Below are 25,788 nucleotides of genomic sequence, written 5' to 3' on the forward strand. Positions count from 1 at the left end.
TTAGTGCTATTTCTTTTTTGAGTGCTGGTGTGTCCCGTGCAACTTTCCAATCTTTTAGTACGGATCTCTCGTCGAGCGAGCGAGTGTATATGATTGTTCAGTATGGTGATATTTTATAAGCAGACTCTGAAAGGAATCAAATTTACCTCTAAATACTGCAGCTCGGCTATTGCTAGTCAGTCCCGCGAGTCATCAGAATCCATTAGCTACGTGCTGCTGAACAGTAGATTCTTGACCTTGCCTGATTTGCGTTTGTGATTTGAATTGCACGCTGGATTGTTGTATACGTTTAAGACAACTCAGAGACGCTCTGAGCTTGTTTTGGTTATTCATTCATTTCGTGAGCTCCGCTGTCATTTACCTCTGGTACCGCTTGTTTCATTCCGTCGGTTTTCATGTTACCAGCAATGTGAGTTATTATAAACTGTGTTCTAGCTACGCAGAACAGGCTAGAAGACACTATTTTATAGGGAGTTCATTAATACTATTTTAATAGGTAGTTCATTAATTACGTTTCCACATTTCCAGTTTTGCTATCATGACAGACCCTCACAACCTCTCTTTGATCGTGGAGGTGGTATGCTGCAGAGCAAAATAAGACTCATAACACAGGTAGTTTTGGCAGAGATACGTAAACGAAATGACCACATGTGACAGGCAAGTATCAGTGCAGACATAATACGCCATGTGCGCTGCAGTAGACCTATTTGACACGAGTAGTCATGGAGATAAGAAATACGCTCGTGTAAAAGCGGGTCTTAAAAAAGAAGATTAGGTTCAAACACAGTGAAAAATCACAAGAATAAGCCACTTAAAAGTGTTTTCTCACGGATGACCCGTGTTATTAACCTAGCATCAAAATCTACGTCTGTATCACTACTCTGCAAATCACACTTAATGTCTGGCAGACGGTCCTTAGAACCACCTTTGGACTATTTCTCTATCCTTCCACACTCAAATATTCCTCTACGAACTCTGATTTGTCTTATTCTATCATGATGATCATTTCTCCCTATGCAGGTTGCCGACAATAAAATAGTTTTGCGTTCGGAGGAGAAAGTTGATGACTGGAATTTTTTGAAAAGATATCCTAGCAAACAGGAACGACTTTGCACTAGTGATTACCACCCCGACTCGCTTATAATATCCACGACACTCTCTCCCCTATTTCGCGATAGTAGAAAACGAGCTGACCGTCTCCGGACTTTTGTGATGTCCTCCGTCAATCCTATCTTGTAAAGATCCTATAACATCACGACAGTACTACAGCAGAGGACGAACAAGGGTGGTCTATGCAGTCTTGTTAGTACACTTGTTGCATCTTCTAAGTGTTCTGCCGATAAAACGCAGTCTTTCGTTTGATTTCCCCACAACGTTATCTACGTAATCTTTCCAATTTATGATGTTCGTAACTGCAATTGCTAGGTATTTAGTTAGATTGACAGCCTTTAGATTTGTGTGATTCGTCGTGTAACTGAAATTTAACGGCTTTCTTTTAGTAGTCACACTTTCCCTTATTCAGAGACAACTGCCACTTTTCGCACCAAGCAGGTATCGTGTCTGGGTCATTTTGCAGTTGTTGCGGATGTTCTGATGACTTTACAAGAGCTTCTCATATTGTCTCCCAAAGCTTTTGTTTGGATCAGGAGCAGCAGAAGGCCTAAAATATTCGCTTGGGAGCACAAGACATCATTTGTGTTTTGATCCATGATCTTCCTTCGATTTATATATACTGTGACAGGACCGACAGGAAACCACGAGTCCAAGTTCTTGAGGAACGGTATTACGTCGTGAGAAAAAAGATCAAGCTATGTTTCACAAGAACGATGTTTTCTGAATTAGTGTTGACCATGTGACAATAGACCATTTCCTTCGAGGTAATTCATAATGTTCGAACACAACATATCTTCAAAATTTTACTGAAAATCGACGTCAGTCGTATGTGCCTGTAATTCATCGAATTACACCTATTTCGTTTCTTGAGTATTGGTGTGATCTGTGCAACTTTCCATTGTTTGGGCACGTGTCTTCCGTTGATTGCTAAGTATCGAGGAATTTTATCAGAATACTCTGAAATGAACCTAATGTACTGCTAAGCAGCTAGTCACCAAAACTTTCAGTCCCTAGATTCTTCTGTACAGTTAACACAACTTTGCTACGCTCTGGACTCGTTTTGGTTATTTGTCCATTTCGTGATCTCCGCTGTCATTTGTCTCCGGAACCGCTTGTTTCGTTCCAGTGGTCTATACGTTACAACCAGTGCGAGTTATCAGTGCTGTTTTCATCGGCAGTTAAGTAATTCTGTTTCTACGTCTCTTTGGAGCTTTGCTAGCATGGAAGTCCGTCAAAACCTCTCTTTCACTGTGGAGGTTCCGAACTTCAGCGCAAGTGGGACTCGCGACAGAAGAAATTTTGGCAAATACACGTTAACGAAAATGACGAGTCTCGGTACTGGCATAACACACTAACTGCAATGCAGAAGACACACTCGTGACCAGCATTCCTTAGAGACAAAAAAATTCGCTCGTGCAAAAGCGGCTTTTAAAAAGGAGATTGGGATCAACCACAGTGAAAACCACAAGAATAAGCCACTTACACTATATACGTGCTTTTTCACAAAACTTTACATTTTTGACGCATTTTCATTCAGGTACAGGTTACATTTTACATTCAATACTTTGTGTGCATGTTTCCGTTCTTGATCAAAATTATGCCCTGTTTGGCAATATGTTTATCAACTCTTCACTCGATATTTAAAGTCATTGCCGTGGTACCAGATTTCCTGTAGTTTGTTCATGAGATCTTGTTTGGTGTTCCTTGTAAATTTCCTTATCCTGGGCGTTATAGCTGCCCATAAATTTCAGTGGGTTACATGTCGGGTGTAGTCCCTGGACAGGGCAACATTTTCAATTCCTGTCTTCGAAAAACTAAACACACTTTTGGGTTTATGGCAACGTTATCCATCATGCATAAAAATGGTGTATTAGTGATCGCTCATCTATTTAGAGGAAAAGTCCCTTTGAAGGATTTATTTTATATTGTTCTTGACTCATTATCCCTTCAACAATATGTTAACTGCTAGGACCTTTCACGGACATCACTCTCGAGACTATAACGGTTGATGGATGCTTCACGGATTGTTACACGCACTCGAGCCGGAATTCTTCTCCTGATCTTCGATGAACATACTGGCTGCTTTCTTACGTCGCAATGAAAACAGATTCATCAATGAAGCATGCCTGAAGGATATTTTTCAAATTCCAAATAACCTAAGATCTGAATAGTAACACAGGAGACCTCAACAATCCCAAAATTCAAATCTGCATTTCTTTAAAGTCAGTGAAACATCACAATTTGGAGCACAAACTCTTAGTTTTACGGTGCATTGGCGCTCAGTTTACTTGGGCATCCCCGGAGATGTTTAGTCCATTGCAGTATTTAATTTTCATTGCAGGTGTGATGGTATACTTTTTCCTCGGCTGGCATGCTTTTAAACTACATTCAGACAGCCTCTTTCTCACTGTCAGAGGTGAAACTTCAACACCCATATCTTTCTACTGATGGCTCAAGTCACCAGTTGCAAATTTACGGTTGATTATTGTCATTTTGGCTCTTCTCCTCATTGTTCTAGGAGTGATTCTTCTTTTAAGTCTAAATTTTCCTACTCGACTGGTTTGTATTCATCACATACATGCACTGAAAATTTGATTCTGCTGACAGTTTTCTGTGATATATTCACTGAGTCAACTATTTAATGTTGTGTATAACGGTTTTCGGCAAAAAAGAGCAGAAGTTTTAGTAGCTAAGTGTCTTTTGTCTTTCCCATATCCGGACTTTATTCGACAACTTCAAGATTTATTCCTATACTAAACACATTCGAGTTTACAGGCTATGTAATGTCTTAATAATGTAGAAAGAACTTTACAGAATAAAAACCAAACTGAAGTTCAGCACTGAAAGTAGAACAATACTGTAAATACAGTGTCAAAATACCGGGTGATCAAAAAGTCAGTATAAATTTGAAAACTTAATAAACCACGGAATAATGTAGATAGAGAGGTAAAAATTGACACACATGCTTGGAATGACATGGGGTTTTATTAGAACAAAAAAAACAAAGTTCACAAAATCTCCCACAGATGGAGCATGACAATCGCGTATAAAAGGAGCTGTAATGAGAGAGAGAATCAGATGCGCCAGCAGTCGCAGCATGTTGACGTTACCTGAAAAGGCGCTTTTAGTGAAGCTGTAATATCAGAATGGGGAATGTGCTAGGGCAGCGTTACGATCCTATCGCCATAGGAAGGGGACTCGAACGGGTAAAGTTCCGTTGACAAATGCAGCTGTGGCGAGAATGATTTCGAAGTTCGAAGCCACGGGTTGTTTGGACGATAGACCCCATAGTGGCCGACCGACCACAAGGCGTAATGCTGCTGAGACGGTTCAGGAAGAAGTGGAGACTGTAGTGGGTTCGTCTATGCACGGGGAAGTCAGCGCTCGTGCAGTCGCACGTCGCTCCGGCATTCCATACACTGCTGTTTGGTTGGCACTTAGCCGTACCCTCCGATGCTATCCGTACAAAATCCATCGGTATCATGAACTGTTACCTGGCGATTTAGTGAAGCGGAGGGCATTTGCGGTGTGGGCGTTTCAAAAGATGGCGGAAGATGACGATTGATTGAGTAACGTGTTGTGGACTGACGAAGCTCAATTTCACGCTCCAAGGGTCTGTCAACGCCCACAACTGCAGAATTTGGGCTACCGAAAATCCTATAAATGTCGTGGGAACTCCATTGCACGACGAGAAAGTCACAGTATGGGTTGGATTTACTGCATCTACCGTTATCGGGCCTTTTTTCTTCGAGGAAATGCGTGATTCTGGTTTTGTAACTGCTACCGTGACGGGTGAGAGGTACGCCGATATGTTACAGAATCGCATCATCCCCAGCCTGGCTGATAAACACCTGCTGGAACGTACGATGTTTATGCAGGATGGCGCTCCACCCCATATTGCTAGACGCTGATCGTGTGCTCAGCCGCCACTTTCGTCATGCTTGGCCTCCCAGGTCCCCAGACCTCAGTCCATGCGATTATTGGCTTTGGGGTTACCTGAAGTCGCAAGTGTATCGTGATCGACCAACATCTCTAGGATGGTGAAAGACAACATCCGACGCCAATGCCTCACCATAACTCCGGACATGCTTTACAATGCTGTTCACAACATTATTCCTCGACTGCAGCTATTGTTGAAGAATGATGGTGGATATAGAGAGCATTTGGTGTAAAGAACATCATCTTTGCTTTGTCTTACTTTGTTATGCTAATTATTGCTATTCTGATCAGATGAAGCGCCATCTGTCGGACATTTTTGGAACTGTGAATTTTTGGTTCTAATAAAACCCCATGTCATTCCAAGCATGTGTGTCAATTTGTACCTCTCTATCTACATTATTCCGTGATTTATTCAGTTTTCAAATTTATACTGACTTTTTGATCACCCGGTATATGCACTGCCAGCCTAGATTAACACAGTTAGGAGGGGAATTGGCAAGTGTTGCCAACTATGAAAGACACAATGAGGTGTGAGTTGCTTGAGTGGTAACTCCCACAGCTTGAAAGAAGCATGAAGTTACCAGTAAAACCAGTCAGGTATTACTTTCCTCTCTCTTATTTTTCTACCAATAAACTGTAGAGTATTAAAAATATTGTGGTATCACATATCGATACAACCCCACTGGGCGTCGCGAAGTTCGTAACGGAAGTACAAGTTCCTCTTAGACGAGGATAATGGTTGTGCAGGATCTGGTGGACCCAGTGCACTCCTGCTGCGCCACGTCTCCAGCGGCTCCGTACCCCGTGCGTCTTCTACCGCCGCGATATAGGACGGCCTGCGGCAGCCAGACTACCAACTTGCACTTGGAGCCTCTTCATTACGACGCCGTCGTTCGTGCTTAGTACAGTGAGCCTAATCATTGTAAAAGGTGGACTCTAATTGTTATTGCGTAATATGTAATTGATGTGGCTTACCAACACAAGTACAAGGAGAGCGTACCAATAGGGACAAGAAAGGAGGCACGAAGGGCGCCAAAAACAGAAATAACAATCATCCATTTATTGCACCATTACACACGCACATCATGATATATGAGACATTATAATTGACATACTCAAATCTATTATCACAAACAATGTGTATCACGAAGGGCACACACAATGGAGTTAAATAAATTACAATGGCACATCAACTCCGCTATGACAAACAGTGTGCATAATGAAGGCCGCACAATTTTACCAATGTAAGAAATTAAAATAATACTAGCATAAAATTAACTAAAATGCCTTGAAGGAAATGTTTATGAGAAGAACACGACGGGGCCACAAGGGAGCAGCCAACACAATACCTAACTCAGGTGCAACAAAGCAAACAACCGACACTAGGCCGCGCCAACAACGGACACGTAAGGCACGCGACAACTCTCTCCGTTGCGGTTCCGCGCGTTCCACCCAAGTAATAGCTACCTGAAACATTTTAATACTTGGAACAGTACACCAGTGATCAGCAAATTTAAAAAACAATAACATGACATAAAAATACAATAATTTCAGAAAATCACATCATATAACTATGAGCTTAAGGTCTCTCGGTAATTAACAGATTACGGAACAGGTAAAGGGGCATGTGCCACTATTAAATCTTCCGTAATTAGATTGCTAAATTTCTCAGTACCCAAGTTGCAATTAACGCAACAAGAATTAAATCATTTAAGTGATAATGTTACTTTGAAATAATAATAAAATCATTTCATACAGCAGAGGAGCAAGAATGGCCCGATCAGTACTCCCCAGTGAAGTAGTTCACACAAATCGTACTCCACGGCTCCGAGCACACAGCCCCATACAAAATGCAACACAACCACAGCGACCCGGCATACTACCAGAACCACCAGGCACTAAACCGAAATCGTGCTAAGCCAAAACAAGGACCCACCTTTAAAATAACGAGACCAACCCCGGGCCGGACAACAGACCAAATGCCGGGAAATCCATAAGAAACCTCAGCCAACTTAAGACCAAAACAACAATTTATGAACAATACGCAAAACACAAGACCTCTCAGTCCAAAGGCTACCGTTTAGTCGCGAAGGTGACTCCGACCCGCCTGCTGAGGTGCCAAGCGTCGTACGGAGTGCCGAATGAAGCTTAACCTTCGTTAACGGAAAGCGGAAGCACCACAAGACAAAATAAACTCCAATCTAACTGCGCAAGACAAACTCTAAGGAGTGCCACTCGAAGACTATGCACTTGAAGATCAAACATAAAGCACCCAGACTAACGTGCCGCTGAACGGCGCACTTCCATCACCAGCGTCTAGTAGAGTACGGAGAGCAGCGTACCCCATCGATATACATGCATGGGGCGGTAAACGAGGATAGCGATCCCAGCGACGGAGAGACAGGAGGACACCCCGCCGCACATAGAAGGTATTTCAAACTCAGGCTCGACAAACCACAACAGGCGAGATTTTGCTCCCCTTGCGAATCAAGTTAAACGGCACACCACCCCGTTGTCCACACTATTAACCGTAAAATCAAGGTCCGGTCTTACCATCGGGCCCCACTCGGCGTCCAGACGCAAACAACCCCAGCCGAGCCGAACTGTCTCCACGCCAAGGCAGCCACCTCTCTCCTCCTCACACGCCTCCAGCTAAGCTGCCGCCAGCGATCACACACGGAAACAACCGCCTAACGCCAAAGCGCCGTCTGAGTGAAAACTCAGCACTAAGATCGATACGGACTTGGAAATAGGCGAGAACCGCAACAGTAATGAGTCTATCTACGCTTGGGGAATTACAGGTTAAGGTTAAGTTGTTTGCTTTGTTGTGCTCCTGCGCAGTATTCCTACGGCGACAGTTGCCGGACTATTTTGAAAAAAAAAATGGCTCTGAGCACTATGGGACTCAACTGCTGAGGTCATTAGTCCCCTAGAACTTAGAACTAGTTAAACCTAACTAACCTAAGGACATCACACACATCCATGCCCGAGGCAGGATTCGAACCTGCGACCGTAGCGGTCTCGCGGTTCCAGACTGCAGCGCCAGAACCGCGCGGCCACTTCGGCCGGCTAACTATTTTGAAGCCCACCACTTCTTTCCAATGTGTACAAAGTCGTACACAACAAATATGTCCTGGCTAGCAATATAACGACCAGCGGGTGTCGAACGTAAAATGTAGACCTACACAGCGCTTCCGGGGGGCCACCCACTTCTAGAGTGTGCAGGAAGACGTTCAAATGGCCGTCACGAAGTTTATCTTTTGTTCCGCGGCGCGGGGTGACGACACAAAAAGTGCCTAAACGGAACCGGTACGTTTTACGCCGCGCCACCCACTTTGTTGCGAATCGCCGGCCGGTCCGCACAGTGGATGCGACGGTGTGTGTGTCTGTGGGAGCGGCGGGCGGCTGTGGACGGGCCGGGCTCGGTGGCTCGCCCTGCCACCCGCCGGCCGCTGGCCCCATAATTACGGCCGCGCGCCGCGTGATGGCTTCATTGCGCCTCTGCGCGCCACGCCGCGGTGTCGGACCACCGACAGAGGGACCCAAATTAGCCCCTTCCCTCTGCCCGCCCCTCCCACGTCCCGGGGCTGTGTCCGAGGTGGTCAGCAGCCGAGGCGGGCCGCACTTAAATCATTACGCATAATCAAGACGCGCCGGGGCCGGGCCTGGCCGGGAAGAGGCAAAAACCAGAACAGCCCGGCACCGCGGTGCGATCCGCCGGCGCTGCAGTGGACTTGGGAGGTTCGGCTGCAGTAGGCCGTCAGCGACGCGACGAGCAGGGTTCCGTTCGTGCCGGCACTAGCTGGCTGTCTGTTCTTGGTCTTTAGCTTCTCATCAAGCCAGGCACCGATGTGATTAACACAGCCGGCCGGTGTGGCCGTGCGGTTCTAGCCGCTTCAATCTGGAGCCGCGTGACCGCTACGGTCGCAGGGTCGAATCCTGCCTCGGGCATGGTTGTGTGTGATGGCCTTAGGTTAGTTAGGTTTAAGTAGTTCTAAGTTCTAGGGGACAGATGACCACAGGTGTTAAGTCCCATAGTGCTCAGAGCCATTTGAACCATTTTTCATTAACACAACGGGTTCTCAATTAGGAATAACGTGCCCCAGATCCCAGGTTACTACACTACTGACCATTAAAATTGCTACACCACGAAGATGACGTGCTACAGACCCGAAATTTAACCAACGCGAAGACGATGCTGTGATATGCAAATGATTAGCTTTTCAGAGCTCTCACACAAGGTTGGCGCCGGTGGCGTCACTTACTATGTGCTGACATGTGGAAAGTTTCCAACCGATTTCTCATACACAAACAGCAGTTGACCGGAGTTGCCTGGTGAAACGTTGTTGTGATGCCTCGTGTAAGGAGGAGAAATGCGTACCATCACGTTTCCGACTTTGATAAAGGTCGGATTGTAGCCTATCACGATTGCGGTTTATCGTATCGCGACATTGCTGCTCGCGTTGGTCGAGATCCAATGACTGTTAGCAGAATATGGAATCGGTGGGTTCAGGAGGGTAATACGGAACGCCAACGGCCTCGTATCACTAGCAGGCGAGATGGCAGTCATCTTATCCGCATGGCAGTAACGGATCGTTCAGCCACGTCTGGATCCCTGAGTCAACAGATGGGGACGTTTGCAAGACAACAACCATCTGCACGAACAGTTCGACGACGTTTGCAGCAACATGGACTATCAGCTTGGAGACCGTGGCTGAGGTTACCCATGACGCTGCATCACAGACAGGAACGCCTGCGATGGTGTACTCAACGACGAACCTGGATGCACGAAAGGCAAAATGTCATTTTTTCGGATGAATCCAGGTCCTGTTTACAGCATCATGATGGTCGCATCCGTGTTTGGCGTCATCGAGGTGAACGCACATTGGAAGTGTGTATTCGTCATCGCCTTACTGGCATATCACCCGGCGTGATGGTATGGGGTGCCATGGGTTACACGTCTCGGTCACCTCTTGTTCGCATTGACGGCACTTTGAACAGTGGACGTTACATTTCAGACGTGTTACGACTCGTGGCTCCACCCTTCATTCGATCCCTGCGAAACCCTACATTCCAGCAGGATAATGAACGAGCGCGTGTTGCAGGTCCTGTACTGGCCTTTCTGAATGCAGAAAATGTTCGACTGCTGCCCTGGCCAGCACATTCTCCAGATCTCTCATCAATTGAAAACATCTGGTCAATGGTGGCCGAGCAACTGGCTCGTCACAGTACGCGAGTCACTACTCTTGATGAACTGTGGTATCGTGTTGAAGCTGCATGGGCAGCTGTACCTGTACACGCCATCCAAGTTCTGTTTGACTCAATGCCCGGGTGTATCAAGGCCGTTATTACGGCCAGAGGTGGTTGTTCTGGGTACTGATTTCTCAGGGTCTATGCTTCCAAATTACGTGAAAATGTAATCACATGTCAGTTCTAGTATAATATATTTGGCCAATGAGTACCCGTTTCTCATCTGCGTTTGTTCTCGGTGTAGCAATTTTAATGGTCAGTAGTGTAGGTTACAATGAATGGAGAAAAAAAATCACAACACCAAGAAGGAGTTGTGCGAATACACAAAAGTTGGTAGGCGCGTGTCTACTTCTGAAAAAATGACGCCTATACCAATTTAGTGATAGTCGCGTAAGAGTAGCGCTAGTACACCGCCACTATGGGTATGCAAATCAGTTTTGCTTTAAATACACGCCGTAAGGGTTGTGAGCGCTGAGATTGAACGTGGTGATTCAAGAATGCCTTCAAAGCGACAACGAATCAATTATCGACACCTCAGTGAGTTTGAACGAGATTGGTAACTGAGCTAGTGGAGGCTGCATGTCCCTTCGGCGATACTGAACGAAGATTTGGCAGAAATGTAACCCCTGCACATGATTTCTTTCAGCGGTGGTCACGGGGGTGTATGGTGACAAGAAGACTGGCCTCTGGAGGCGGCGTGGCACTACCGAGGGGGAAGACCATCGTGTTCGGCATTTGGCTCTGGCGCATCGTACTGCATCTGCAGCAGCAGTTTGAACAGCAATTGACATCGCAGCGACAAACGAACTGTTACAGATCGGTTACTTCAAGGACAGCTCCGAGCCAGAAGCCTTGTAGCGTACATTCAATTGACTTCAAACCAACGCCATTTGCGCCATTTTCCGAGTCCAGTTGTGTCAAACGAGAGCTCATTGGAGGGCAGAGTGGATATCTGTAATGCTGTCTGGTGAAAGGTGTTTCTGCCTCGCTGTCAGTGATGACCATGTCTTGGTTTGGAGGGGGCCAGTTGAGGACCTGCTTCCCAGCCTGGCTGCATACTGGACTCGATGGACCCACACCTCGAGTTACGGTCTGCAGTACGACTTTGTATAGCAACAGGAGCAATCTCGTGGTTTGCCCACTCACCCTGACGGCAAATTTGTACGTAAATCTGGTCATTCGACCTGTTGTACATTCAAGAACAGCATTCCAGGTCGTGTTTCCCAATAGGATAACACTCGCTCACATACCTCTGTCGTAAGCAAACGTGCTGTACAGACATGTTGCCTTGGGCTGCACGATCACTAGATCTGTCTGCAATCGAGCGCATATGAAACATCGTCAGACAACAACTCCAGCGTCATCTACAGACACCATTAATCTTTCCTGTCTTGACCAAAAACTGCAACAGGCGTGGAATTCCATCCTACATACTGACATTCCGCACTTGTACGATACAATGCATGAACGTTTGCATGCTTTCATTTCACATTATGGTGGTTAAACAGGTCATTAATATATCAGTATTTCAAATTTGCAATGGCTTATCTCCCACTTATATTTATCTGTTATCTTGTAATGTTAATTACTTAAATATGTTACCTAGACAAATGTATTCCCAATATTTCAATACTCTACATTAATTATTTTTGAGCCGGCGGTTCTAGGCGCTTCAGTCCGGACCACGCGGCTGATATGGTTGCAGGTTCGAATCCTGCCTCGGGCGTGGATGTGTGTGATGTCCTTAGGTTTGTTAGGCTTACGTAGTTCTAAGTATAGGGGACTGATGACCTCAGATGTTAAGTCCCATAGTGCTTGGAGCCATTTGAACCATTTAAATTATTTTTGATGTTGCGATTTCTTTCCGTCAATGTATTTGGCAAGAAAGTGATTCAAATCTGGGAAGCGAATAAGACACTAGGGTCTCGCCCACAGTGAACGTGCTCAAAATCCCCAAATGTTGTCCATACAGTAGTCTCCCAGTCGCGAAGAGCGTCCTTCATATCTCAGAAGTGATTAATGCGCTGGGTTCTTATTTGCGAAGAATTTGCTCCAAATGGTAGAAGTAGAAGTAGTGCGCAAATTACGCCAAACTTGCTGATTTTGAACGTGAGCACTCGCGCCTGATCACGCTTTCTCGTGAGCAGAGCAGCTGTTGCGTAGGTGGGGGGGGGGGGGGGGAGGGTCAATGCTCGCGCACTCTGTGGTCGAGAGAACACGGAAGAGGCGTCAACCGTGATATAGGAGATAGTCAGTTTTGACAGATGTGACATTTAATATCTGCAATGGCGAGTCGGTATTGCGCAACACCGACATTGTCATCAGAACTCAATCCGCAGCCCAAGGACTCTTATCATTTTACTGAAAATGATATGTTCACCAAATGTTTAGTTTATCTTAAGACGCTGAATACTTTTAGATGAAGTTCATTTCACAAAGGCGCTACGCGTCGTACCATGTTAGAGAATACGGAGATGGTGAATTTGAGGGGGCTGAGCGTGTATCAGAGGTTTCAGAAGTTAGAAAAGGATGCTTCCTGAAGAAAAAGAAGAAGAAAAATCAAGTGAATGTGCCGTTCGGATGAGCTACAAAAAAAGCACTACTTTCAGCAAAGTCCTTCTGCCTTTTCATGGACGGTGATTAAATGAAAGAATGCTTGAAATTGCAACTGAACATTTATGTCCACTTCAAGTTGAACAATTTTGCGTGGTGCCGTTATCAACGATGACAATCATGCATCCCGCACAGATTAGCTTGAAAATTTTTTGTAAAGAGTTTGTTGCATATTATTTAGCACTCTACGGAAGTAAAAATACATAGACATCCAGCTGAGATGACATTCTTGGCAGCTTTGCAGAAAATGCAGGAATGTATTAGTTTATGTGTCTGCAGGTGGAGCACTAGTAATTTTGCGAAGAAATAGGAGTTTCAGTGCAACTGAATGGAAAATCTGCAGCTTGAAGTAAAGCGACAGGAATATAAAGACAGTTTAAATTTCTTCAAGAATTGTCCTCAGGATCGACCTACTCATTTAGAGAAATGCTCACACTGCTCCCTTCCCTACCCTGTGACGATGGAGACGTTACAGTCCTCGCTGCTCGAATGCCCGTTTTCACTATCCGCTCACGGAGCACGTTTTCTGTGAAATCCTACCTTAGGCTCTCATTCGGGAAGAACATTCTTTAGAGCCCAGAAATGGATATCACACCAGGCTCTTATTCAGGAAAACATACTTAAAATCACTCAAGCAATTAATTCACTGAGCTCTCATTTGGGAAGAATGTGCTTCAAGTCCTGGAAGTAGTTAACGCTTGGTAAGAACAAACTCGGAATTGGTTACATATTACACTCTCATTCGGGAAGGATGTGTTTCGGTTTTCAAAAGTAGCAAATTTGGAAAGATGTCAAAATTCCTGAAGTGGTTCACACATTAGGCTCTTAGTCGGAAGAACATTCTTCAAATCCTTGAAATGATTAATGCGCAAGGGTCTTATTCGAGTTGAACGTACTTCAAATACTGGAACTAGTTAATACATAAGCGCACCATTCTGGAATAACATAATCCAAATCCCAAAAGTGACTAACACATTACTCTCTAAAAGGGAAAGAACGTTCTTCAAATTGTGGAAACTGTTGTCACACTAAGCTCCCATTGAACCCACTTAGATAGATGCGTATGCTAACACGCTGCTTCCAGGATTTGGAGATGAGCATTGAGCCTGAATCAAATCCACGGGCAGATTAGTAACGAGGGCCGATGTGCCAGCCAGTCTTGATGTGGGTTTTAGGCGGTTTCCCACATCTGAGTAGGAGAATGCTGGCATGGTATCTATGTCTCGTTTTAGTTACACTATTCGCAAAATCTCGAAATCATGCTCGTACTTTCATACGGATAGCACTAGAGGCAAACTGATGGGGTACACAATTTCAGTCCCAGAGTGGGTGGAATGGAGGGGAAAGGGGGGGGGGGGGCGTGGTGACTGGATGGCCATCTGGCCATCCTCAACAACTAACATTGCCAAATTCAGATAAATATGTCAAATTGAGTAAATACGAGACAAGACAGGAAAAGGAGAAGTGATTAGACCACATAAAAGCGCCATATGGTCTCTTATGACCCCGTCATTAAATACGTTGGCATAACAGACAAAAATCACACACTCAAGGGAAACATTACGCTAAAGCATGTAAGACCTCCTCTAGGCTAGATGATGGCTCCATTTCAACAAAGAAGAGAGACGACAAGTCCCTTTAGCAGTGCCACATCCAGCTGAAATCACTCATTGACGACTGATACCCGTAGAATTACCAAATAATGGGATATTGATAACTATGTCTCGTCTGGTATGCCAAATACTCTGTCCAGTCACATTAATGTGATCAGCTGTTGAAAGCCTGAACAATCACGTTTTCCATCGCGAGACGTGCACGCAAAGAGTCAGTGAAGTTCTGGAAGATACCGAAACGGATATGGAGCCATACCGAACCTGGTTCCGTGGTCAGCTGCGCGAGGTTTCTGATACGATAATTAATGGCGAGAACAGCCTATCGACGTGCTCCCGCAGATTCTCAATAGCGTTCAAATGCGGGGAGTTTGATGGCCAGGGAGAAATTCATTCTGGTGCTCTTCAAACCATGCACGTGCACTACGAGCTGTGTGACACTCTGCATTATCCTGATGGTAGATGACCTCGGGCCATAGAAAAACGAAGTGCATGGAAGGTTGGATAGGTTCACTCGTGGTCAGGTGTACCACCTTTAATTAGTAATCAAAACGTACTCGGTCTCGGGTTCAAAACCCGCCACTGCTTAAATATTAATCAGTAATCAGCATTGGGGGCCGAAGGCTTCTCGCATAAGAAGTCATCCTTATTCTTACAATGGCTTTGTCACACCGTTGGGATGTAAAACAGCCCTTAAAAGGCGGAAGAATCAGCAATGATCAACGGCATGAGGATGCAAGAGGCAATGGAAACCACTGCATTAAAGATACATAACGTGTATCCACAGGACATGTTGTACGTAATCGAAAAATTCTCATGATGATCTCTCGATTGCAAAAGACTCCGGGATAATCCCCCATTCTCATCTCCAGAAGGAGACTGCCAAAGGGGAGGTTATTATGAGAAAAAGACTGAATAATCAACAAAAGGATAACGTTCTACGAGTCGGGGCGTGGAATTTCTGAAGATTGAACGTGTTAGGGAAGCTAGAAAACTTGAAAAGAAAAGTGCAAAGCTCAATCTAGATATAGTAGGAATCAGTGAAGTGAAACAGGAAGAAGACAAGGATTTCTGGTCAGATGAGTACAGGGTAACATCAGCAGCAGCAGCGGAAATAGGTATAACAGGAGTAGGATTCGTTATGAATAAGAGGGTAGGACAGGGACTGTGTTACTGTGAACAGTTCAGTGATAGGGTTGTTCTTACCACAATCCAGAGCAAACCTACACCGACAACGATAGTGCAGGTATACATGCCGAGTCGCAAGCTAGAGATGAAGAAATACTGAAAATACTCGTATATGAGGATATTGCAAGGGTAATAAAGTGCATGAAGGGAGATGGAGATTTAACAGGCATGGGGACTGGAATGCAGCTGTAGAGGAAAGAGTAGAAGAAAAGGTTACAGGAGAATATAGGCTTGGGGCAAGGAATGCGAGACGTGAAAGACTAATCGAGTTCTGTAATACATTTCAGCTGGTAATAGCAAACACTCTGTTCAAGAATCACGAGAGGATGAGATATGCTTGAAATGATACGGGAAGACTTAAGGAATAGCTCAGTAGGCAGTACAGTTGAAGAGGAACGGACATCTGTAAAAAGGGCAATGACAGAAGTTCTATAGAAAAAAGTTGGTACAAAGAAGGTAACTGAGAAGAAGAAACCAAGCGTAAAGGAGAAATATTTCAGTTGTCCAATGAAAGAGGATAGTACCAAAAAGTTCCGTGAAACTCAGGAGTACAGAAATACAAGTCGCTGAGGAATGAAATAAATAGGAAGTGCAGGGAAGCTAAGACGAAGTGGCTGCATGAAAAAAGTGAAGAAATCGAAAATAAATAATTGTCGGAAGGACTAACTCAGAACACAGGAAAGTCAAAACAACTTTCGGTGAAATTAAAAGAAAGAGTGGTGATATTAAGAGTGCAACGGGAATTCCACTGTTAAATGCTGAGGAGAGAGCGAATATGTTGAAAGAATACTCTAAAGGCCCCTATGAGCGGAAAGATTTGTCTGCTGTGATAGAAAAAGAAACAGGAGTCGATTTAGAAGAGGTAGGTAGATCCAGTATTAGAACCAGAAATTAAGAGGGCTTTGGCAGACTTAAGATCAAATAAGGCAGAAGGGATTGATAACATTCCATCGGAATTTGTAAAATCATAGGGGAAGTGGCTACAAAATGACTATTCACGTTGGTGTGTAGAATGTATGAGTTTGCAAACCAGCTGACTTTCGGAAAAATATGATCCACATACTTCAGAAGACTGCAAGAGATGAAAAGTGCGAGAATTATCACACAATCAGCTTAACAGCTCATGTATTTAAGTTGGTTGCAAGAATACAGGAGAATGGAAAAGAAATAGAGGAAGTGTTCGCTGACGATCAGTGTGGCTTTAGGAAACTCAATGGCACCAGAGAGGCAATTCAGACGTTGCAGTTGATGATGTAAGCAAGACTAAAGAAAAATCAAGACACTTTCATAGGATTTGTCGACCTGGAAAAAGCGTTGGACAATATCAAATGGTGCAAGATGTTCGAAATTCTGAGAAAAATAGGGGTAAGATATAAGGAGAGGCGGGTAGCCGGCCGGAGTGGTCGAGCGGTTCTAGGTGCTATAGTCTGGAACCGCGCGACCGCTACGATCGCAGGTTCGAATCCTGTTCTAGGGGACTGACGACCTCAGAAGTTAAGTCCCATAGTGCTCAGAGCTATTTTTGAGAAACGGGGAATATACAATATGTACAAGGGTGAAGAGGGACTAATAAGAGTGGACGACCAAGAACGAAATGCTCGGATTAAAACGGTTGTGAGACAGGGACGTAGTCTTTCGCTCCTACTGTTCAATCTGTACATCGAGGAAGCAATGTTGGAAATAAGAGAAAGGTTCAGGAGTGGAATTAAAATTCAAGCTGAAAGGATATCAATGATATGATTTGCTGATAACATTGCTATCTTGAGTGAAAGTGAAGAAGAATTAGATGATCTGCTGAATGGTATGAACAGTCTAATGAGTACAGAATATGGTATGAATCGAAGGAAGACGAAAGTAATGAGAGGTAGCAGAAATGAGAACAGCGAGAAACGTAACATCAGGTTTGATTGTCACGAAGTAGATGAAGTTAAGTAATTCTACTACCTGGGCAGCAACGTAACCAATGACGGACGAAGTAAAGAGGACATCAAAAGCAGAGTAGCACTGGCAAAAAGGGCATTCCTGGTTAAGAGAAGTCTACTAGTACCAAACATAGGCCTTAATTTGAGGAATACATTTCTGTGAATGTACGTTTGGAGCACAGCATTGTATGGTAGTGAATAATGGACTGTGGGAAAACCGGAGCAGAAGAGAATCGAAGCATTTGAGATGTGATGTTACAGACAAATGTCGAAAATTAGGTGTGCTGATTACGTAAGGAATGAGGAGGTTCTGTGCAGAATCAGAGAGGAAAGGAATATATGGAAAACACTGACTGGGAGAAAGAACAGAACGATAGGACATCTGTGAAGGCATCAGGGAATGACTTCCATGGTACTAGGGGGAGTTGTAGAGGGCAAAAACTGTAGAGGAAGACAGAAAATGGAATACAATCAGCAAATAACTGAGGACGTAGATTGCAAGTGCTACTCAGAGATGAAAAAAAAAAAAACAAAGTGTTGTACATGGTCCCATGGATGGATTCATACTTTTGTTGATCCTGTGTGACTTGCAGAATGGCGAGATTACCAAGAGAATGCCACATTCCCCAGACCATAACGCTGCCCCCTGGCTGCAGGGCGTTTGCCTTCTGACGTTTCACGCTGTACACGCCTACTGCCACAGGTCCAACGGAACACAAAACGTGATTCATCTGAACCACCTGTCGCCACTCAGTGGACATCGAATTTCCGTGCTGCCGTGCAAATTCCAGCACTGGTCGCCGATGAACAGCAGTCAGCATGGTTGCATTAACCAGGGGCCATCTCCAGAGACCCAAAGGCAACAATGTTCGCTACACGGTCGTTGAAGAGACACTGTTGGGGCGGCTCCTTGGTCCATCTGGGCGGCCATCTGCTCAACGGTTGCACGTCCATTCGCCCGTGCATATCTCCCAGTTCGTCATTCACCCCCAGTTATCTACGGCCCCGTTTTGGGTAGCACCGTTTTACCACACAATGTATACTGTAACATAGTGGCACGCGAACAGTTAACAAACTTGCTCCGTTCCGAATGATTCCACCCTTGGCCTAAAAGCCAATGGTCATACCAGTTCGGACGTTAGGCTAATCGCTATCTCTCCGTATTACGACAACGACTGCACTGTTTTCTGCGTCCCCCCCCCCCCCCCCGACATGCTTTATATATCCTCCACTGCTAGTATTGCCATCTGCCCTCTGTTGTAATTATTATCCGTTGACGTCGAGCAAAAGCGGTAGTCACATCAAGTGACTGGACTGTATAGCAGTAGACATTTTATACGCGATTAAGATTGAGTGATTTATTGGGGAACATCGAGGCGTAATGGGTGTCTCATCGTTCGTCAAACTAGGAATTTATGTGTGCAGTCCTGTGAACACGGCGTTTGTAATTTTAGGGGTGTCCACAACATACTCATCATTGAGACTTAGATGAAAGGCAACACTTTGTAACTCAGAATTTTTAAATAAACGTGTTGATTCATTTAACAGTAACGGTAAATGAGTGGGTCCAAATTATGCTCTGAAAGACAGCCCTGAAAGTCACAGAACCACTTCCCGCGTGAACTACACGTTCCACACAAGGATGGTATAACACATCGCTTGGTCTTACATTTTAAATCTGAAATGATACAAATTTATGACTCATTAGACCATGCCGCATACCCTCAGTCGAAGAGTGCCCGTTTTCTATATTGTTTGGCCCATTAAAGATGTGTTTGTGCGCTGCTGTGAGCAATGGTCTTTCGTCTGGTATCCAAATCTTCGTTGCCTGCAGTTGCCTTCGCTAAGTGCGCTCAATGGACTGCATTCACTGTCAGCATCAATTCCTGTCGGTTTTTAAACCAATCAGTGACAACACGTGGAACATCGCTTCAGTTCGGGTCAGTTAGGATCATTTGACGACTACTGCTACCGTGTTACATGCTGCGAATGGTACACCATTCCTTGCTCACATTGAATGGCCCGTGTTGGTACACCAACAAATCGGTTAACTTCCATCACGTGAGCACGCCCAAACATGATAGCTCATATCAACTACTCTGTCACTTTTCCACCTCTACCCATCTTAACTGCGTTGATTTCATACAACCCACTGGCACATACAAACCACTTCATTGTCGTGACACGTCATCGCATGGTACCAGTCTATAGCGATCCAAAGCGATGTGAATGCTGTTTTAAGCGGTCACTAATATTATGTACTGTGTCCTTACGGTTTGTACAGGTATTATGCTTATTTTGCACATGCACTCAATAGGCTACATAAATTTCTTTTGTTGGAATATTTTGTCAAGAAGTCATAGATGATAACTATTTCTAATTGCAACAGAGCACTGCTAGACAGATTCATTACCAAATCTCTTTGCTAAGTACTAAACAGAGCGCAAGAATGTAGCAGGTGGCTAACATCAACAACTTATTTACTTCTGCAGTCACAATATTGTGTGCCACGAACTCAAAAATGTTTCAAATGAGATGAAAGACTTCGATGATTTAGCCTCATAAAGCGGAGGGTCTTTTTCGGCTATAGTTGGATTTTCATGACGTTTTGTTTTGAACTGGTGCACGATGGCTGCCCTTTAACGACCTTGAATTCAAGTAAGTAATATTAATGTGGAATGTGATGATGCTGAAAAATCCTGTGTGGAGTTGAGGACAGCCCCACAAGCAACCGCAAGCTTGATAAGCAGCCAAGATCAAGGATTTTGTGTGAGTATCCAGAAATCAACTTCGCCTTCGTGGTAGTTCATACACGCTTGTACGAGTTTATGCAGCTCGGTGGGCAAGATTTACTTGTTTCGACCGGATTTGCTGCTCAGATAGAAAATTGGTGAAAGGGTATGTGATATCTAATGTAAAGGTGGTTGATGAAACGAAAAACTTATTCTTACTTTACGTTTCTGAGCGTCGTGAATGTGTGTCCACGTGATTGCTAATTGATTCTGAAATAATGAAACCAAACGTATTTGAAACTCCCACCATTCGCAACATTATTGATTACAAATCGGAATATTACGATGAGAGAAGCAATAACACCACAGAATATACTGACAGCAATATTGTTGTATCTGCAAACATGGAGATCCTCCTCTATACAAATTTGTAATAGGGAAGTATTGACTAATGTACCTCATCTCCTCCTGCCACAGATTAACAAATGTTTTGCTCTTTCCCCGTCCTGTAGTTGGTTTAGAAAAAGTTCATCGTTATAACAGCGGGACCTTTGTCAGTGACAGGATCAAACGTTTGCACTTTGTTAACGTTATAACGTATACAAACCCTGTTTTGCGTTTCCGTGACAGAATTTCAGTTACATGCTTTTGAAACAGGGTCGACCTTCGTATACTCGAATAACTTTCTCTACCATATTTCGGTGTATTATTGCTTTTTACACCTCGACAAAGCATCAACACCAATGTTGGTAAAGCTCGTACAAGCCTGCGTGATGTCGATACAAATACTACACGTAAAACATGTACATGCTGGAAAGCTTTCACAGGAGCGCATCACTGAGAAAACAGACCAGACCTCAAGCAGCTTGAACAATAATGCTTGAGCAAAACCATCCTACTGACGAATAAGCACGTTTGCACGAAGTGCACGATAATGTATGTTTGTGAAGGTTATGGTTACTTATGTAGCCATTTAACTATGGGCTTCTTATTCAGGAAGAGCTGATCATCGTCTGGCCATACACACGATAGGCTCTCTGTGGTTATCCTAGAGGGATTAAGGCGAAAGCTGAAACTATTTCTTCGAAAAGATGTCCGGCTATTTCCTTCTCTATCCTTGTCCTCTTCCTCGTCTCTGAAGCCTTCCTTAAACGAGACATGAAAGCTAACTTCAACATGAGATCAAAAGTCAGGACCTACGCCGTCCAACACCAACGGGCTATCTCCCCGAAGAAAACACACGTCTCCTGCAAAGAACAAAATCCTTGTGTGGAGATCCGAAAACGCGACCTCTTGCTAGATCGCAGGCTGCCTGTCGGGCAATGTTTAAACAGAGACGAAATGCGATTCTAATGCTGCTCTCCGCCTCACCTCTATGTCCCTAACGTCTTTTGGACTTGGATATGAGTGGCAGAGGAAGGAATGCGTGTTCATCGTGATTATGGGGGTCATGAACCGCCCCTAAAACATTTTGGTAGAAGCATTTGTGATTTTACACACACATGTTCCCAAATATCACAACTGGCTTTAGGAAAGTAAAGTAACTGAAAAGAAAGATAGTCGGAAATTGTAGGGAAATCTTTAAATTACAAGCTACTTTTAACGCAGGACACTTTTATGTTCTTGTTTAGGGTTGGACAAGAATATGGAAACACCAAAAATACAACACATTACCACGCCTAATACGGTGCAGGAAAACCATTTTCATTCAAAATAGGTCCTAGTCGTCTAAGAATGGATGATGCGTGTGGTGTACAGCTTTCAAGGAAATCTTATACAATTATTCTTGGAAAATAGTAGCAAGTTAAGATAACAATGACTGGATAATGATCACACACCCTTCTCTCCAAAGTACATGACAAAGGCTCAGTAATATTAAGGTCTAAGGTAACCTGATGAGATGTGACAATTCATCCTGTTCTTATAAAACCAACCATGGACAATACAAGCTGGGTGAACAGAGACCCTGTAATTGTGGAACGTAACAGCGCCATTGGGGAACAAGCATTTTACCATGCGATTGACCTGACCAGCCAAAATGGCCACATAATTCCTGCTAGTAATGCGACCTTCCAGAGTAAACAAGAGGCCCATGGAATACCACTATATGAACGCCCAAATCATCATCAAACCCTCGCCATGTTTCACTCTTGGGACATAAGGTGAAACAAGTTTCATCCGATCAAACGGCTTTCTTCCATTGCTCGTAGTCCAAGTCTTACGGCTGCGATCCGAATTTTCCTGTTAAGGGCATCTCCGTCACTGATGAGTGGTTTCGGAATCACAACTCGCCCTGCCATTCCTTCCTTGGTGTTCGTTTTGCGCTGCAGGTGTCGTCCCCTTATTTTTCATCACAACACTCTTCAGTGACCGTCTGTTACTAGCATTCAACACACTCTTTAGACTCATTCTGACGCAGAAGATGATGTTTTTTCGCTTTTCCTGTGCGCTGTATGGCTCTTTGATAGGGTGCCACTTGAAACACCAAACACTTCAGCTACCTTAGTTACGAAAGTGCTTACCATGCAGGTACTAACAATTTGGCCACATTCGAATTGACTCAGCTGCGACATAACGCACACTGTACTGACGACGACCGACAATTGCAATGAATTGGGGACATTGCACTGGTGCCTTCCTGGTTAAATATAATGGCACAACCTGCAGGCTTGTTTTTAGCATTGGCTCTTCAAGCATGCGTTTTTCGCGGTGTTTTCGTATTTTTGTCCAAGCCCTGTATGAGACGTAAACGTTAGCGACAGCCTCCGGATCCGAAACAAGTCCCACAACTTCACCCTCTCCACAACTACTCATACGTAGAGCCCCACCCATAGTCCGCCAAGTTCCAATATCAAAGTCGTTAGTATCACAGATATGCCAGTCATAAAAACAAGAAATACTAAAATATTCAGTAATTAGTACGAAATTCAGTTTCTCCGGATGTCACTGCCAAAAGAGTGTATTATTAAAGAAATAAAAATATCCGTGGTGAATATGTGAACTGCACACATCATTATCAACAAAAACAAAAATGAGATTCAAATAAAATTGTGATCCATATCATCTTTTTTGTTTCATGACCTTGTATTTCGTAACTCCAGTGGGTGTCGATTACCGCCATTTCATTCAGTGTAATAAATTCTGCAGGGACTTGCAGAACAGCCAAAGGTTGCAGTCGCTTATCTTGATTGTCTAAAGTCAGTAACAAGCCAAAATCGTTTTGTTTATTTACTTCTGATTACCTTGTCCAAATTAAAGAATATAAGGGTGACATAATGTAGAAATTCATAACGAAAACAGTCAGACACTTCCATATATGACAAACTTCATTATTATTTGCATATGTAATGGGTGAATTTTTACTTGTGAGCTGTTTTGATTGTCTAGGTATTTAAAAATTAAATTATTTTACTTGAGTTCTTCTTGGGGTTTGAAAGATCTGTTGCTGAGGCTGTGTGATAAATTAGTGTCGTAGAATCTGTTGTAAGGTCGTCAAACGCCTTAGTAAACTCATCTCTGGGTTTTTTAAATCTTAGAACCGTCTGTTGTTGACCAATATTTGCGTGTCATTTCATCACTGTCCCTCCATCCCGTTTATCATATTTTGGAATGCGTGAAACAAGTACTACATGGTGTTTTGATGGTCATGAAGTATGTTCTCGATGCACTGCTAAATTCTCTTTCCACCCTCAAAATTTCGCACAAAACGTAAAATTGGGTGACTCACACAGACAGCTTGGATGGCACTGGCAGGAATACAGTGATTGGTTGACATGCAAAACTTCACCCAAAATCTGTATTTTGTTACACATACTGTCTGAATTCTGAAACTTAGCTTTCAGCTAGATAATGGTTCCACTTCTTAAGCTCTTCTCATTATTCCTTTGCATGTTGTGCAATATAAACATGCCACAACACTCAGGTAACATTTTTCAATTTTTGCTTTTTCTAGCACTGAAGTCTATTTATTCCTAGGCTGTTCACCTAAATATTTAGTACTTCCATTTAAAAAATCTGGTGTGAGTTTAGGTGCAGTCATCTACACTTACATTTTCTGTAGGACTAACTGGCACAGCTGAGACTAATTCGACAAGTGTTTTAATATATGTCTTCCAACTTTGTTGAAAAGGAGGATACTCATTTAAATCTTACTCCTGAAATTCCTTAAATTCTTCTGTATTCTTGCATGATCATTAAATGTACAGTAATCGCACAACTGTGACTTGAAATCCACTTTTTCAACCTGAAACTACTACTAAACTGCACAGGTATACTTCACTGCAGTTTCTATAAATAAGAACTTCACTTTTTTATTGTTGGTTATCATATGATGTTGGCTATTGCCACTGTGTGTTCTGTGACTGCACATTGCAGAACGTAATCTTGAACCTAATCTGAGTGACAAAACTCTTGCTGATCGGGTGTGAGATGATGGTGGGTGGTATAGTTTGAAATAGTCTGTAATACAAGTGTAAATTACCTATACTATCCTAATAAAAGTATACTTTTATATTCAATGTGTGGTATATTTTGAGCTATTTGCTTTCATTGTCAAGTAGTTAAGGGTACCCTTTACTACTTGAAAATAATGCAGCTTGTGAGGTCATGTCTTCGACATGGAATCAGAAACCTATAGTTTCATTGTACTGCAACACCAAATCTCATGTCATTGTAAGACGATCCTTGGATGAAAGAAGGTGAATTAAACATTGCTGTCATATTAATGGATTTCTGTATTTGAGAAAATAATTTCGTGCAGACATATTTACTTCCATCTTACCTAGACTACTGGCTGGTAACAGTCTGTATTAGGGAGGGAAAGGGTTAGTTGGAGCTAGTGAGGCCTTGTTGCATACTGTATCTAGATTAGAACAACAAATATAGTCATTTATCTTGAGATGTGTATGTTAGTTTCAGTTGACATACATTACAGATCTGCAATTTCCACAGGGTTGTCATATACCTTTACAGGCTGGTAGCTTTTCATCTCTTACCAGGATGACTGAATGAAGAAAATATGTAAGAAATCAGAAGATTTTATTTTGTGCTCTTTACATAGAACAATCCATTAATGTTCTTGTTCGTACATTCCTCACAGAATCAAGCATATACTTCCCGACCCCCATCTGATAAAATAATCTGCTGAAAGCTAATTAAGTTGAATGTCATCCTCTGCTCACATTGAAGCTCCCCCCGGAGAAACACCTGCTGACTTTTCAGGATCTTATTTCAAATTATAAGCGCTCTAGGCTTCTGTGTGTATAGCTGTAAATGTACAAGTGGATACACCCTCAAAAAATTAATGTACTCTTCCTCCAATTACGTACACTGTAACTGGGGTTTCATGTGTAATGAACAGAGAACTTTAAAGTGTGCCTAACGATTTGTGTCTTTCGCCAGATTTAAATTAATGTGGGTTCA

The sequence above is a fragment of the Schistocerca piceifrons genome, chromosome 2 (genome assembly GCF_021461385.2).
Source record: "Schistocerca piceifrons isolate TAMUIC-IGC-003096 chromosome 2, iqSchPice1.1, whole genome shotgun sequence".
Classification (NCBI taxonomy): Eukaryota; Metazoa; Arthropoda; class Insecta; order Orthoptera; family Acrididae; genus Schistocerca; species Schistocerca piceifrons.